The following is a 17,556-nucleotide window of genomic DNA, read 5'->3' on the forward strand; positions in this document are numbered from 1 at the left end:
TTTCCCCTCCAGTAAGAGAGAATGAAAGGATGGAGGGATGTCAGACCTCATGACCCAAAATCTCAACCCTTGGCGGAGGGGTGGAGAGTATCATGGCTTATTTCAGCACGATGGAGTTCACATAAAGGTGTGAAGCAGCAACCCATCCAGAAAAAGAATAAACTTCTGAAATGCAGTTGTCACAAATTTCGCACGTTGTGAGAAATATCTGGTTTTCATCTAGCAATTTCAAGTTTTGTTTACAAAATATTACTGGGTTAACTACAGTTTCATTTCTATGCCAGAATATAATTCACAGTAAGAAAAAAACCCCACTTCCTATAAGACTTATCATTGGCAGTACGCAGCACTTAACAAGATTTAATATGGATAAACAACATAGGCATAAGAAGCTATTCTTTTTGGGTCTCAGAGTAAATAATGGATTGAATACAAACTCCTGCTTGAATGTTACTCAGCAGACTGTTACACAAATGGCTAAGCTAATGGCTACAGAATAAAGGTTAATGGCCAGAGAATAAAGGATAAACGTTTTGGCACTTACCCAATAAAGAAGAGAAAGTGCTTTTTTATTAGACCGCAGTAACTGCGGTAATAAAATTATTGATAACAGATTGCAGATTAAATGCCGCTTGTAGTTTTTTATTGGAAATGTATTAATGGCATATTTTCATTATCAACGCCGCTCTTATTTACCTCTTGTGCCACATCCAAAGTGCTTCACGAGCAGAAGCCTGACACCTGCCCTGTGAGGAATCTATTAAATGCATGCATTATATGTGGAAACTCGAGGCAAGGAAAGGGCGGGGGGCAGCCAAAGCCTGACACAGCGTCCCTGCTGCAGAGCTAGGAAAAGCCCAGAGAATCACTGTTCTGGCTTCTAGACGACTATCCTGCTTAATGACAAGTTAATACAAAAACTGCAGTTGCTTCTCATTCCTCGGAGAGAGCGAGCTATTATTGCTGTATAAATAACAATCATGCTATATAAATAGCAATTACTGCGCGAATTCACTTGGTAAGCAGTTAGCATTTTGGAGGCGTTGGCTTATTTTATTTGTAAATTACTTTAGTGGACATCTGCCTTCTAACAAAATATACCTGGGGGGGTGCCAACATAGTATGTGATTTGCTAGAACATCCCAGGTGTGTTACCACAGTGAACCTGCAGCTTGTGAAAAAATGATGCTAGGACCCAGAATAAAGGACAGGGGGGAAAGTAAGTCTTCAGGATGTTCTCCACACACACATATTCAGCCGTGTACACTTGTGCACTAGAGCTGTCAGTCAGCAGCCTGCCTCTGCTGGGATGCGACAGCCTTTTGTATGAAGGAATATTTAAATTGCTTCCCGTGAGCCTTTTCAGTCTGCTGTTTGACTCCTTAAGCAGTGGCCACAACCGGCTCAGATAGCCCCTATCTACAGCCATTGTTTTCCAGGCTCAGGAGCGACCTTTACATTTTCGGGGCTGGTGGGGTCACCCCAGGAGCTGGAGGACATTTCTCAGGCACTGGGCAAGGTGCTGTGTCCTGGGCAGGGACCCACCACTCCTCTTCAAAACATCTGGCGGGGGAGTTTCCCCCCCTCTCTTGCTGCCTCCTCTCTCCTGGATGGGTGCTCCTCGTCCCTGCCACCATGGCAGGTACAGCACCAACTTGGGGACCCAACAGGGGCACTGGGCACGCAGACCAACGTGGAATCCCAGCACAGAGGCCCTGTTTAATTGTGATTAATCCACAAGTTGGGATTAATCAGCACACACATAGGACGGGGCTAACGAAGGTCCATCATTAGCAGGCGTGAGGCTGTCATCACATCTGTAGAAAGGCACTTGCACCTTGCTCCCTGATGCCATGAGCAGGGTGCTGCCTGTAGCCCGCTCTGGTCCCTACCAACAGTCACACCTGGTGCCAGTGGGTTATGGTAAAGGCACAGTCCAAGTGCTACCATGATTATCTGTCTTGGAAATAACACACTGGCGTTGTCCTGTTAAGTTTTTGTCTACATTTTTTTTCCTGTTGCTGATTGCGATAGGGCAAGAGCAGCAAGAGGCACTTGAAGTTCCCAGGACCGGGTTCCCAGGTCCCCTGGGTTCCCAGGACTTGGCCCTTTTTAACCGAATGTCACAATTTTCTATCCCACTGGATTCTCCAGCTTTCTGCCCCTAAACGCTGGACATTTCACACGTGTCCAGAGCTCTACGGAAGCACCAGGGACCAGGAGGACACGATGCAAATCTTAATGTCTCAAGAGTGTGAACGAAGAGTTAGGATCCCCTCGGGTTTCCACCTAATGCTTCAGCCCACGTTTTGCGGGAAGAGGAATAAACCTTGTTTTTCCAGCCCTCCCCTCCAAGAAGGGAGGGCCAGCAAAGCGGCAGGGTGCTCAAGTGGCACATCTGAGCAGAAGTGATGCCAGGGGCTCCCAGGAGAAAGAGGCCACCAAAGCCCACCCTGGTCCTGAGGGCAAACCCTGCCCACGGCTGCTGGTCCCTGGGCTCCTTCGTGGCCGCGAGTCCCTGGACTCCTTCGGCCTGACCAGGAGCGAATGGCTGAGCTTCCTCCCCGCCACCATCCCCCCCCACGCTTCCAACCCTTTTGTTTTTCCCCTTTTCTCTTTGAGCACTGAGCTGTGAGCACAGAAATCTGAACCTTGCCAAAACGCTTTGGGGACGGCACAGAAAGGAAACAGAAGAGGGAGGCAGCAAATCAGCAGAGGAAGGAGAGAGGGGGGGGGGAGAGATACATCTCCTCCTCCTCCTCTAGCTGGAGAGAGCAACAGACAGGAGAAAAGCAGGATTCTCCCCCTCTCCAGCTGGCGTCACACCTCATTAGGGAAAAGCCTGTTTAACGTCTTTCCCTCCCCCCAGCCCAGCCCAGGACTAAATCCCCCCTGAGTCAGGCGAAGGCTGTCGGGAAGAGGTGGCCGCCGGAGCAAGGGTGACCACCTCAAGGGTGACCACCAGCCCGAAGCAGGGTTAGCCGGAGCGGGCAAGAGGGCACCAACCCTTCCCTCCCCACTCCCTGGGAAAATAGCTGGCAGGGGTGGCCTGGGAGGAAAGTTTGGGGCCAAAAAGGAACACTGCTCCCCCAGAACTGCTGTAGGCATCTGCTAAACCCCGTCATCACCTGCGATTAGTTGCAATGGCTGATTTGATCTGCTCTTGGCAGCACCTGAGTGCTGTGGCCTCTCTACACATGGTGACCCAAGCCCCACACTGCCTGATGTATACTCCTTTTTCGTTCTCTCTCCAGACTTTTGAGAGGAAAGACAATCAGCTTCCTGGGTAAACAACAGCGACACCACTGTCACCAACGCCAGTGCTGAGGTAATGGTGGGGAAGCTGCACATGCTGGCTTTCTGAACTATGGAAAGCTCCAGGTCGGGCTCCAGCTCCTCGCAAGTTGTCTTCTTGGAGGGCATCATCACAAAGATGGGCTCCTCCAAAACCACAGGCATATGAAGGAGCCCAGGGTGAGGGGGCTGGGGTGCTGAGGTGCAGGACTACGGTTTAAAGGCTTCCGCTGTGCTGGAGCTGAATCATCTATAACCGAATCTGATGGACATAACCAGTTTAAGCACAGCTAAGCCTTGTCCAAGTTAGCCACCAGTTTAAAAACCCCAATCCCTTCAGCTCTATTTCCATACCGCTGCTGTTATCAGCTTTCCATTGCAATGCTCCCAAGTGACTCGACAGGCTTTTGCAGAGGCTTTAGGAGATCACCGAAAGCTACCAGTGGGCTGTGCTGAGCCAGCCCCAACCCATGCGCTCAAATTCCAACACCCTCACTAAATAGAGTCATCAGGACATTCTTTTCCCCTCATGGATAATTAATGACAACAGGTACCTGGGCAGGAGCTAGGCAAATTCATGCAGGAGCACAGTTACTGGGATTGAGCAGGAAGATGGCAAGTCAACTGGAGGTCTGACATACTTCCAAGGAGAGCCGTTTACACCCGTGTTGCCTGAAGCCAGCATGCATCCTTCACATTTCCAACTAGGAGCTCCTGCTGATCCACCCAGCAAAGAGCCAGATGTTCCCCAGCTGTGAGGGTGACACAGGAACTTGGGGAGGGACCAACTGCTCCCCCCAACACACCCCAGAGAGGGAAATGTGGCACCCCTCTTTCAACTGTGGAGCACACCCAGCCAATTCACTCAAAGCAGCAGCAGGAGGCCAATGCAAGGAACAGGGGGACACAATCCCAGAGCCACGGTGACAGGACCACAAGCCACTTGTGCTCTGCCAACCCCCACAACTCAGCTTGTTGGTCTCATACTCAGCATGCCTGAAAAAACCATGCCCTGAAAAAACTCAACAGCCTAGGCTCACGATACCCTAGAATCGCAAACAGCAGTGGGTTTAGGTGGCTGCCCAAAAGTCAGAAAGAAGTTATTGCTCCTGATGGAGACTCCCAGCCATGCTACCTTAATTCTAAGTGGCTAGTTGGAGACGCCACCCGTTCTCCAAGTCTGAAGCTGGATGCACCTCTCCCAGCTTCCCCACAGTCCTGCAGGAGCCTGTCCTCTCTTCTATATGATGCTCCAGGGCTTTATGGCTTCCTGAGCCAAAAGGGACCCTGACTTCTCCACCTCGCTTTTCCACTGCAGGGAGAGTAGTTGCTGAACGTCCTCCCCGTGCTCCTGGCAGCAGGGAAAAAAAAGTCAGCAGCTCTCCTCAAGGAAACATCATCATCTTCACCTTGCCCCTGGGGACCAGGAGCTCAGGGGGAGCCAAGCTGGCCTTCTACACTAGCTTCAGGGGCACGAGGTGAAGAGGTTTAGTGACACTTGGCACCACAGAAGTCCCAGTTCTTCTCTGAGCCGCCGGACTGGCGTGCACAAGGGCAAGGGATGAAGAGCAAACACCCGAGGGAAGATAAAAGCTACCCTGTCAGAAGGGGACTGTCATTTGGGGAGGGGGAAAAGCAAGAATAGCAGAGGCATTCCCTTTTCCTGTTTCCTCAGGTCCCCCCTTAATGTCTGTCAGTGCCTTCTGAGATCTCTACCTCCCCTGACTTTCTGAGAGCAGACTTTGAAGGCTATTTCAAGCACGTTGTAAATAGGGGCATAATGTTACTCCGGGGCTAAGCAGAGGTGTGAGATGACAGCTTTGTATGAGGGAGATGGTTATAAACAGAAAGCCAGGGAGAATTTGTCGTATTGCCTCCACATTACGGCTGTTTTTGCGAAGAACAAATCCCACATGCTCCCTCCCCAGTCCCTCAATTTTGTCCTCCTTTAGCCTCTCTATTAAAATGCTTAAAAATCTGGGACGGGCACAAACCTGCTGGTGATCTGAGACCACCGTGCTCTCTCCCCTCTATCCCACACAGCCAGAATGGTTGTGGCTTCTTCCACAACCACATCCACGTTAACCTGCTGCCTGATCCTTCCTTTTGGCCAGGGACCCTCCCCTGCTCGCTCCCCAACCGGAATTTTTCACTGCTGTGTAATACAAATACAAGCAGCTCACACTGGGTGGCTAAACTGTACTGAAAAGAGATTTCAGACTGCTCAGTCCAGTCTCCCTCATGCCCCATAGCAGCGCACCAGAGCTGATCAAGCTTTCTTCTCCTCCTGGCTCACCTTGCCTGCAGTGTGAGCAATCTGGGACAAGAACTACATTCCTTATGAATTTTATGCGTTGTCAGCACTCACAAGATGTAAAACTGCTACTCATTCCATTTCTTCCCCCTGCAAAGTACCTTTTCAGATGGACAGGATACATCTGAAGCTCTGAAGTAACAGGCGATTAGTTTCTGGTTAATAGTCAGACATTAGTACTTCGTGCCTCTAGAGCAGCTTTCATCCTAGAGCATCAAAGCATTTAAAGAACACTCAGTAAAGCCTTGCAGCACCTGTGAAGGAAGGGGAGGCACACACCCACATGCAGAGCAATTTTGCAGATGGAGAAGCTAACACAAGCCCCAGCATCTTTACCAGGGGCATGCTTCACTCAGCGGCAAGGCTGAGAGAGAAGCCATAAGGCTTGACACTCGATGCCACTTCCATCATCTTTCTTTTTCAGCAGTTTTATTAGCAGCCAAAGCATTTGGAGATCGTGCTATTTCCCTCCAAAGGATCATTTCTCCCTTTCAATATAATCCCCTCTTCCTTCAGAGCAGATAATCTACACCATTTACCATAAGCCAGTTATGTTGGCTGAGGGGCAAGCATTGCACTGGGCACTGAGCTGGCTTTACATGGGAGACAGACAGAAATTTCAGGCTCAGCAGAACTGATGGTCTCCAGACTGTGGTTTGTAGACCTCTTGCAGACCCGGTGGAAGGCTTCCAAGAGGCCTGCGAAGGGCAATGAAGAAAAGCAAGCTCAACACCAGTCTGCTTAGATTTCTAATCAGGGATCTGTGCCTTTATGGGAAAAGTACTGGGGTTGCACCCTTAAAAAAAACCCCAAACCAAAACACCCCCACAAAGTGGCGGACCACTATTGCCCAAGCCACAAGTTCAACTCCTCTAGCTGAAAATAAGCTCCAAACACAACAGTACAAGAGGAAACACAGTCTGCTCCAATTGCATCCTGTTTGCCTCGCCCTCGGAAAGGTATCATTTATTACCACCTAGAAAGGATCTCTCTCCCAGTAGCTGCGCTTGTATGGAGTATCAGCTGTATTCAGATTGTTAAACTACTTTTAGATTGTGTTGGTTTAGGCTTTTGGGGTTTTTTTGTTGGGAAGACAGACTGAGGAAAGTGGTGAGCGGACAGCTAGAGACTGGGACCATTCTGAAGCTATTCCATAATACCATATAGATTATATATATTGTTCAATTCTCACAGTCGCATGCCAGTAGTACCTTGCTGGTAAAACCAAACCAAAACCACCCTGAACTCCCTTTCTCCACAAATGGCTGGATTTAGCTTTTCCATCTATGGGCTGAGTACTATCAGCAGCTGAAGACTGAAAATTTTAGCAACAGTTTTCCATAGCACCTTGGGTGAGCACAGCCCTGTTGGTGGGGAACAGCATCAGCACGGCTCTACCTGTTCTTGATGTTGTTTCTGGAAACAACATCACCGGGTTAGCGACGGTCCCTCCCCAGACAATTCAGCTGCACGATAAATAAAGAACAGCTGATCCTGCCGTGTCACCATCTCCTGCGGTAAGAGGCTTCCTGGGTACCTAGTGGGAGTTCTGCTAAGCTTTTAAGCCCATTGGCAACATGGGGAACAGTCTGTAGCTCCAAAGCCAAGAGGCTCGAAGTAATAATCCGATTTCAAAGCTCCTCCTCCTCTCCAGCCAAAGGCAGCGAGGGAGGATGAGATCAGACTGTAGATGCTCTTCATTTTAGGTCTGGCCATTGCGCTCATCTGCTCAGCATGAGCACTGGGAAGGGAAAGGATGAGCGCCAAAATCTGGAATGGATTGCTTGGCTAAAGTTTCTGCAAAGATTTTAAGACTCACTGGGGGAAATGTATTTTTTTAAGGGTTGTTTTTTTTTTTTTGCCACTCTCGATATAGTCAGACAGGCCCATCCGAGCCAACCTCCACATTTCTAGTTCACGCACCGGCCAAAACCCCTGGGGGATTTATTCCCTGCCATCATGCAGTGCTGATGTAACATGGCACGCAAGCTGTGCAGCTGGTTTGCACCCACGCCACCAAACTTCTCCTCTAACAGCAACGAGCGGTGCTTGGGCATTTACATCGCTCTCCTCCCTCCCCAGGATGCTATTAGCTGCCAGTTAAGCAAGTCAAGGAAAAAAAAAAATTATCTTCCTGGGGGTAGAAATAAACAGAAAGCCCAGATCAATCCTTAAGGGCTCAGGTGATTCCTTTACATCCCCTTCTGCCCGTCTATGGAAAACAACGGCCTGGCTTTTGAATGGAGGAAAAAAGGTCTCTGCTCATCCTTGTCTGAAAAAGCGGGATGAAAAGGTAAAATGCATTAAGATAAAAAAAAAAAAAAAAAAAAAAAAAAAAGCCATCATGCAGTGCTGATGTAACATGGCACGCAAGCTGTGCAGCTGGTTTGCACCCACGCCACCAAACTTCTCCTCTAACAGCAACGAGCGGTGCTTGGGCATTTACATCGCTCTCCTCCCTCCCCAGGATGCTATTAGCTGCCAGTTAAGCAAGTCAAGGAAAAAAAAAAATTATCTTCCTGGGGGTAGAAATAAACAGAAAGCCCAGATCAATCCTTAAGGGCTCAGGTGATTCCTTTACATCCCCTTCTGCCCGTCTATGGAAAACAACGGCCTGGCTTTTGAATGGAGGAAAAAAGGTCTCTGCTCATCCTTGTCTGAAAAAGCGGGATGAAAAGGTAAAATGCATTAAAAAAAAAAAAAAAAAAAAAAAAAAAAAAAAAAAAGGCTGTGAAGCCTCGCCTTTTCACTTTAATCTGATCTCCCCATCCAGCCATTCTTCTGCCTCCCCTTCGGATGCCGCGCAGCCCACAGCGTACCCACCGCAAACAAACCCTGGCTGGTGGCTCAGCGGGGAGATCGGCCTTAAAGTGCTGTCGGCTCTAAAAGCTCTTCCTCCTCGCTCTGGGTCAGACAAAAGAAAAGCCTCCTAGAGAGCCTGCAGCCACACACAGGTACCCCACGGGCTTCCACCACCGTGCCTGGCCAAGAGACGAATTCTACCATGGTGCTATGCTGAAATCCAAGTTCCAACATATTTTTTTTTCCTATTAAATTAGCAAAGAAGAATTTGCAAGAGTACAAAATAACTGCTGACCAGTATCACTCACAATGATGCAGTCAGATTTGTGAACTGCCTGTTTGCAACAGGCTTAGCTTCAAGCCTAAGTTTTAAAAACACACATCTATCCCACTCCATACCAGTTTGTGGAAACATAACTAATAGGTCTCATTCATACTCTTGGATAAATGTTTGCACAACTCTGGGTAGCCAAAAGCATCACCTTGCTTATCTGTCAGACTCTGAAGCTTGTTTCCAAACTTATACAGTCCAGACATGCTTCCATACAGAAATGAATGGCTTTTATCAATTTTTTTATTATTATTATATGAAACACCAATGTTACCACCCTAATGAGATGTGTATGCACTAAGGGAGAGGTTTGTCATAGGAAATGGTGTGTCAAGCCTGTTGAATATTGTAATGCAAGTCACAGTTCTTTACACAGCTCTGGCTTCATAATGCACATCACTGCAGGACCTAATGTCAAAAGAAATGCAAGAAGTTACCTCTTCCAGTACTCACACTCTGCCTTCAGCCCTGTCCAAAAAAAAATATAAGTCTATGTTCATTGGATACGTGGAAAAGTCCCCCAGAGCTTTTAAAGCCTGGTTGGGGCTCAGAGCCTCCACCCCAGTGACAGCTATCTAGTACGCCTTCCCTGGCCAGCTTCCCAGCTCCAAGAGGAATCCCAAGCTTCCTTGGATGTCCTGCTGAACATGCAGACCTGCCCTGCTCTGCTGTGCCATCATCTTCCACAGGATGCTGGTAAAAACCTGAAGAGGACCCAACAAGGCTGCCTGGTTACCAAGGTGGCTGCTCCATGGGAATTCCTGTTCCCCTCCCTGCAGCTGGGGGAAGGCAGAGGGGAGAAGGGTCTGCTTGGAAAAACAAAGCAAAAAGCTGGCAGTCCCAGGGTTTTTAGGCTGTCGAGTAAAGTGTAAAATCTATGGAGCTCTTCTTAAAAACCTATCACAAGTGACTTGACACTTGCACAAGCATCAAGTATTGACTTGATGCTTGCACCAGTACAACTGTTCCCTCAGCCAGAGGTGGCCATGAACTACCTACCACCTCCTCCCACATCTAGAAGGAGCTCAGCTCACACGTGTGTTTGCCAAGGGAAAGGATACAGAGCCCTTTGCGTGCTTAGGAGGCGGATACTCCGTGTTTTATTCCACATCTGGCAATGCTGCTCCATAAAAAAGGTGCTGTAGTGCTTGTAGCTCTCCTTCCAGAGCACAGGAAGAATGTCTTCTTCAACACATACGCCATAGAGGAATTCTTCTCTAGCTTAATTTAACGTCGTCTTTATAGCCAATAAATTTGCAGATTGCTACAAAACACTTGGCTATTTACTCAGTAATGGTTATATCTGCCAGAAACGGCAAATTATTATTGCTAATTATTATTATTATGAAGTTCATAAATGTTAATGCTAACTACACTCTTAAAATACATATTATAAACAACACTGTAATTTGAGAGAAGGGCAGTAAACTATTGCCCAGACGCAGAGGAAACCAGGTCTGTTGCTGTAACACTTATTCTACAGACATTATTTGGAGTACCTTTTTCTCCTAAATTCCTTCCTCCCATCAAGAATACGGAAAAAAGAAAAAAAAAAAAAGAAAAAGAGTTATTTAATTATATTATAAGAAACGAAACAAAGGTCTGTTACATCTTGTAAGCTGGAGTAGCCAGCTTTGTTTCTGCAAATCAATGCAGAAGTGATGACACTGGATTATCCAAAGATCCGCACAAAACACTTTTGGTTGGATGAAATAGCTGATCTGCCTGAAGTGGGGGAAAAATAATACGGTAACAGGTAATTATATAACCAGCTTGTTAAAGTGTTATTAGCAGAGCATGGGATCAGGAAAGCCCTGGCTTTTATTCTCACTTCATGTATTTGGTGATGAGAGCTAAATCTCTGTCCGTCTCTCTCTCCTCCCCCACCCAAAAGTTAGATAATCTTTAGCCAGCCCTGTAAAACACTTGCAATCTTTGAATAAAAGCAAGGCTGAGGTTAATGTACTGCTGCTTCTCTAACATTCAGATGCTGTGTTCTACCTTGATAACAGAAGAAAACTGGGAAAAAAAAAAATTTCCTCTGCCATTCAGATAAGGTAGCTTGAGGACTCAGGGGTAAACTCTAAAGTTCAACATTTTAGTTTGAAAGGACATTTCCAGTCATTGGCTACTGGAATTCAGATCTTGACTAAGTGATAAAACGCAACAAAAAAGAGCTTTGGCAGAAGGTATCTCTTTCTTTGGAGGTAGCAATGGGAAGGTTAGCCGTTCTGTACATTAACTGAGCATAGCAAAAAACCACACGTGGACCTTGTTCTCAGTTATCCACAACATCCAGTTGCGGATATTTCTCTGGAAATCTTTCCTCAGGAGTACAGTTTAGCACCTCCTTTCTCAGGAACAACAGAGGCGAATCCAGGCAGGAGAAAAATTAAACTGGTGGCAACAGACCTTGAAGGTCTGACAGTGACCTGCAGCACTAAGGTCTTCGAAACCGCTTTCATTTGCCAGAACATAAATTAGATTCCTCACTAGGTGCGGCACTGGGGTTAATGGGAGCTTTATAAAGCCTTCTTTGAACATACAGATTATCCTTTTCAAAAAAGACTAATCTTGTGGTTTAAAGTACAGTACTGGGAGCCAGGAAACCTATTCCCAGCTCTGTCAGGCTGGGTGACTTCAGGCAACCCACTTGACTATTCTCTGCTCTTTTTCAATACACACAAAATAGAAACAAATACCTAAATCTCCCATGAGGCTCACTATTTGTAAGACAACGAGAACCAGCTTAACTATTCACAGATCCTTTGAAGCAGAAGAGGATGGCAGGCCCTTTCATACTCAGCCTTGCTCAAACCTTTCCAACCAGTAAGTCCCACCAATAGCAGCAAGGACACCTGCACCATGCACTTCATAAAGGCAAGAATCCTGCAGTACATTACCAATTACATCTTTTTTTTCAGCAGTGAAGGAAATGTCTCATCCTGTCTGGCATTTCTGTCCTAAGGAGGTGCTCAAAAGGAGCAAAGCTGAGGAACTAAGAAGAATTCTAGTTTAGGGAAATACTTCCTAACTCTCAAAGAGCAGCCTGCCTCTACAGGATCTGATTTTACTGCAAGAACGTTAACAACAACTTAAAACCAACGAAATAATTTCAATTTTAAAAATAATCAAGTGTTTAAGAGGTAAAATACAGAAAACTTCCAGAAGTGTGAGAAGGGTCTAGAGAACAAGTCTTATGAGGGGACTGGGGGTGTTCAGCCTGGAGAAAAGGAGGCTGAGGGGAGACCTTATCACTCTCTACAACTCCCTGCAAGAAGTTGTAGACAGGCGGAGGTTGGTCTCTTTTCTCAAGTCACAGGCGACGGGACAAGAGGAAATGTCCTCAAATTGTGCCAGAGGAGGTTTAGATTGGACAGTAGGAAAAATTTCTTCACTGAAAGGGTTGTCAAGCATTGGAACAGGGTGCCCAGGGAAGTGGTTGAGTCACCATCCCTGGAGGTACTTAAAAGATGGGTAGCGCTGAGGGACATGGTATAGAGGTAACTTGGCAGTGCTGGGTTAATGGTTTGACTTGGTGAGTTTAAAGTCTATTCCAAACAAAACCATTCTGTGATTCTATGATACAGACCATTCAGCGTTGGGAACAAGGATCACTACTTTCCTTCTAAGAATAAATTCATCCTAGGCATCTCCATTGTGACAAACAGTACTGGCTTAGTGCTTCCTCTCAGAAGGTGCCCGCTATTCCCTCCAAACTGTCATAGTTACATACTCTTCATATTTTAGTTTCCATATATTAGTCTCTTTCAAACTGTTAAAAAAAAAAAAAGAGTATAAAACATTTGGGTATAAAACAATCCCATGACTTCCAAACCTCCTTAAAAGAGGGCACACAGAGCCTTACTTGTGCTATGCACTACAGCATTTCAAAGACTCGCATCTCTCAAGCCTGAGCACAGCTGTTTCCTGCACACCCCAACATTTTGATTGACGAATTCACATGCTGCTACGGTTTGAAACACCCACTTGCCCATGAGTGCGGGTGACTCTGACCTGGTCACTCCCAGAGGATTCAATCCCACTGTGTTGATGGGTGGTAACGTTTCCTGTAATAAAGCTTTAGCAAGAGGAGCTCCAAAGACTGTTTCCCAACTCATTCCCTTCTAGCTCACAGAAATCTCAAGAAGTCATTTAACTCAATAACCTCCACGCCACTTCCACCCAGTTGAAGCAGAAGAAGAAAAAGCAAACAAAACAAACAAACAAACAAAATTACATCCTACTCTGCAGACTACAAAATTTGTGCATTCCAGGGTTTCTTGCACAGAGGAAAGTTAACTAATCACAATAATGTAATGTCACTTCCTTTTCCTCCAAAATAAATTTTGGTGTTGAAAAAATTCCACCTATATGTTTACTGTGGGCAGCCTCAGTCAACACGGGAGCACATCCACAGCCAGCAATCAAAGAACTGTATTCAGGACCCCCTCTGTATTGATTTCTAGCTAGGGTGTAAAGTTAGGAATTTGTTTCTCCCCTACTCCCCTATCCATTCATTGATCTGAGAAGGAAGGAGAAAAAATATATCCAAAAAAGCCCAGACTCACTTTCTTATAAAGTGAGCTATCATAATTATTTTTTCAAATAAAAAGCAAATGACTGAATTTTCCTAACAGCACTTGTGAGAGAGCCAGGGCAGTTTGATCCATTGCTATTCATTCTTTCGAACGTACATCCAATCTTCCAGTCACTCTGTGCTTATTGGCTCTATGGAAGGTAAAGCAGCAAGAAGCACTAAAGGATTAATTCTCACAATAGCGGGAAGCAGGAGTCCCAGCTCTTGGCGGGGTGAGTGGGGGAGAAGGGAGAAGGATGAGCGTGTTGGCTGCATCCCTGGTCTTTGGACTGACTTGCTGTGATTTCACCTTCTGCCTAAAGCTATCTTAAAAGGGAGCTAAGCACAGAAAGGCACATGACTTAAATGTAAGAAGCGTTATGGGAATTTTGTTTTAAACCTGCAAAGACTACGAGAAGGGGTTATATGTGAGATAAATGAGAGGCATGGCTCAGCAGGGAAGGGAATAGCTAAGGCACAAACAGTCCGTACTCGGTTTGTTGGGAGTCACGCAGTAGCTGAATAGATTTATGATTCAGATGTTTTAGGGTTGGTTATCAGCGATTAGCTCAAACTCTTAGAAAAACACAGAGAGAGAGAAAGATTAAGCTTTTGTCCGCCCCAGCCCTCATCCTTCCTTCGCCTGGCAGCGGGGGTTACTGATTATTTCTGTCCCTGTTTTAACAACAGAATGGCTCTGAGCCACACTCACTACAGAAGCAGATCGCACTGCCAATATAATCACAAACATTAGATTCAACAGCTAATCATTTAAGTGCAACATCATTTATTCAGGTACAGCCTATGCAATCACATTGTAAGACTTGGGTATATGGGAACTTTTAAGTGGGATTTTTTTTCCAACCCTAGAGATAATTTGGGACACAGAAAGGCCTGACAAAAAGGATCCTGCTTTGTTAACTTTAGCTGTATAAGCCCAGCACCGTGTACACAAGAGGTCTTCATACATCTTTATGGAATTTAACCTCACAACAACTCACAGATAAGCTAAGTGACTTGCCCAAGATCGCAGAGGAAGCCAAATGCAGAGCACTAAAACCAAGCAGAGCAACTCTCAGACTAGACCTCTGACCATTGCAGCATTAATCTATTTCTAATTTAGTTTAATTGAACTTAATGCTCAGCTAACAGATTTATTCCAACCCACTGTTACATGGTGTGGAGCTATACATTAGAGGAAGAGACTCAGACTTTGCAGATGTGAGTTACATCTCTACATGTAAACGTAATGATGCAACTTTAAGGACAGAGTCATCCTCAGCACCTCCACAACCTGAGGACCTGAAATGCTGCTGACCTTCAAACCCACACTGTGGCTAACCTCTGTGCTTGTGGAGGACAGGAGGAGGAGGAGGACGCTGATCCTGCCTCATTGCACCCACAGAATGATGTATATCCTCAGCTCAGACCAAAGTCCAAACTCCATATGGGAGCAACTGAACACAATGTCCAATTTCTCAGATACTCAGAGCCCGTGACAACCCCTTTTGTTGAAACTGTAAAGGACTCTATACTTTTAGGGAATAAAATAAACTATAATGGTGATATAGCAACTACAGGTTATACTTCTATACAAGAAGTATAGATTATACTTCTATAAAAACACAGAGTTCCCCCGTATTATCTTGGTTGTGGTTAAAACACACAGCAATAGCAGGATTTGCACAGGAAGGCACTCGATGGCAGATTCCTCTCATCACCACTCATCCAGGACAAGTCTGGACAAAACACTTCTGTGCTGACCCCGTGTGCGGCGCAAGCAGCAAACACGACGGGCTTGGTACCTCTCCAACCTCACGCGTGCGTGTTCCCCGCTCACAGAATCTGTCTGTGAACAGGCCAACACATCTGGAAGGCAAACAGGCTGCACATCTGCACATCAGTGGCGCGGCGGGTCCGACACAGAGAAGGAACATCAGGCTTATTATGCAGAAGTTACACAGATCATCCGAGTGATTTCTATCCAAAAACTCCCAGACAGGAATTAGAGGAGGCCCCAGACTTCCCTGGGCTGCTCCTTTCCTTGAGATGCTGTGCATGGTGTGAGCAGATTAAGCTCTATTAACGTAAGACACTTTTAAACAGTGCAGGCTAGAACTAAACTTGAAATCAACCGGACTGGTGTAAAATTATACCTTAATGCACACAGAAAACAGATTAGAAGACAGATGGTGAAGAGGAAAGGAGAAAAAAGAAGAGTGGATTGGATATACATATGTGGATTTACATTCTGTGAGCTTGGCACACATCTTAGAGGCATTTTTTATTTCCAGCATAATAGAAAGTTGCCTGACACTGCTGGTACACTAGATAAGAGGAAAAAAGAGCAGATGCTTTGCAAAGGCTTTGTAGTACGAATCTTCGGCAGGAATTTAGAGATCAAGGTGGGTAGGAACACTGGAGGAAGGAAGCTCTTTCAGATATGGTGGAGGCATAAGAAGGGAGAAGCAAGAGGAAAAAGGAAATTCTGGTGAAGCAAGAGTAACTGTCAGGGTCCAGGTCATAAGCAAAAGTGTAAGGGAAATGCTCAGCTGAGATGCAGCTTGGGCAGCGGCACGCACAATGTAGAAATAACATAGTGGAAGTTGTCAAAAATAAATTAATAATAGTAGGCACGCCAAGGAAAGGAACGTAAAACATCATTATACCTCTGTATAAATACAGCTTGAACAGTAAGTGCGGTTCTGGTCCCCGCATTTGGGGAAAAAAAAAAAAAAAAAAAAAAAAAAAAAAAGAAAAAAAGGGGAGGGGGGCATCAGGCATGATGGTTTCAGTTAATGATTTAAGGAATGTAAATAGCTTTGTCAAAGATGCTCAGGCAGATTCCCCAGCTGGATCCTCCACCATGAGCTCAGCTTTGCGGGAAAAAAAAAAAAAAAAAAAAAGAAGACAGAAGTGAAAAGCTGGAGCAGGGCAACAACAGTGATCAAACGCATGAAAAGGCTTCTGCAGGAAAAAACAATTATGCAAAACAATAAAAGACTATAAAACCAGAAATGGCATGGAGAATGAGTGCTCATAGTCCCTTCTGAAGAAAAGAATGGACAGACATCAAATGAAATTATCAGGATAAAAACAAACAAAAGGAGACACTTCCTTGCACGAGCAATAATTCATCTGCCTGTCTCTTTGCCACGCAATATTATGGATGCTAAAAGTGTACACGGGTTCACAGAAGAAATAGGCAAATTAACAGAAGGGGGAGGGGGAATCTATCAAGGGCTGCTAAATACAAAAGGAAGTTTCTGAGCTGCAAATACGAGCCCGAGGCTGGGAGCACAGTCTGGGGAAGTATCATTGCTCGATTGCCCCATTCTGACACTCTTCCCTGGGTATCCGCTGTACAACAAGAGACAGGATGCTCCTCTAGACAGACCTTTGATCTAACCCTGTACATCCATTTTTGTGTACAAGGCAGAAAAGGGGTTGTATTCCACGCCGAACCAGGCTGGGGATAGTAAAATTCGAACAGGAAAGAAGGTGATTTAGATGGCAAACGCAGAAAACACTGGTTGCCTAGAGCTGAGTATCATAGAGAAGGGAAAATGTGAGGGTCCTGGAAAACATTAAATAAATAAATTACAAATCTTATTAGTGCATTAAAACGGAGGACAGAGATGAAACTTTTGATAGCAAGTATGTATATGAATACAGAAAACTGCATTTTGGATTTAGAAGGGAATAGAGACTAAATTTCACAGGACTTGGGATGTAAGAGGGGAGGCAAAAAACAGAGGGGATAAAAGAACAGTATTGAAGAAGCCTCCCAACATGTAAAAACTCCACTCTCCCCCAATGCCTCAAGCTATAAGCAGAGGCAAGAGAAAAGAGATGAAAAATGCAGTTTGACACGCTCGTTCAACTTCAAGAGACGAATGGGAGATGAGGCAGTGGAGATGATCACGTAATTAAGGTACTGGACAGACACGGGGAGATCAGAGTTCATTTCCCAGCTGCGCCACAGACTTCCTTCGTGATGCTGAGCATTTCACTTTGTTGTTCCGTAAAACCGAGAAAATGTTTCCTTAATGCACAGGAAAGCTGTGAGGCTGAATTCTTCAAACATCTGAGATGCACTGCGGTGTCTGAAGACAGCAAACGCCCAGCCCTTGCATGTGATGGACCATGTTTCACAGGCTGGTGGGACCAGACGTAGCGTGGGATGTAACCACCCATGGACGGGGGAAATAATTCCCCTGCAGGAAATCAGCTCAG

At 45.8% G+C, this 17,556-nt stretch overlaps 1 protein-coding gene across 2 annotated transcripts in view; it reads right to left on the bottom strand.

Annotated features, from left to right (window-relative positions):
• Positions 1-17,556, bottom strand: part of CECR2 (cat eye syndrome chromosome region, candidate 2) — a 109,159-nt gene that overhangs the window by 56,842 nt on the left and 34,761 nt on the right. The window lies entirely within an intron of this gene.

Source organism: Calidris pugnax, unplaced genomic scaffold (assembly GCF_001431845.1).
Source record: "Calidris pugnax isolate Ruff unplaced genomic scaffold, ASM143184v1 scaffold1, whole genome shotgun sequence".
Classification (NCBI taxonomy): Eukaryota; Metazoa; Chordata; class Aves; order Charadriiformes; family Scolopacidae; genus Calidris; species Calidris pugnax.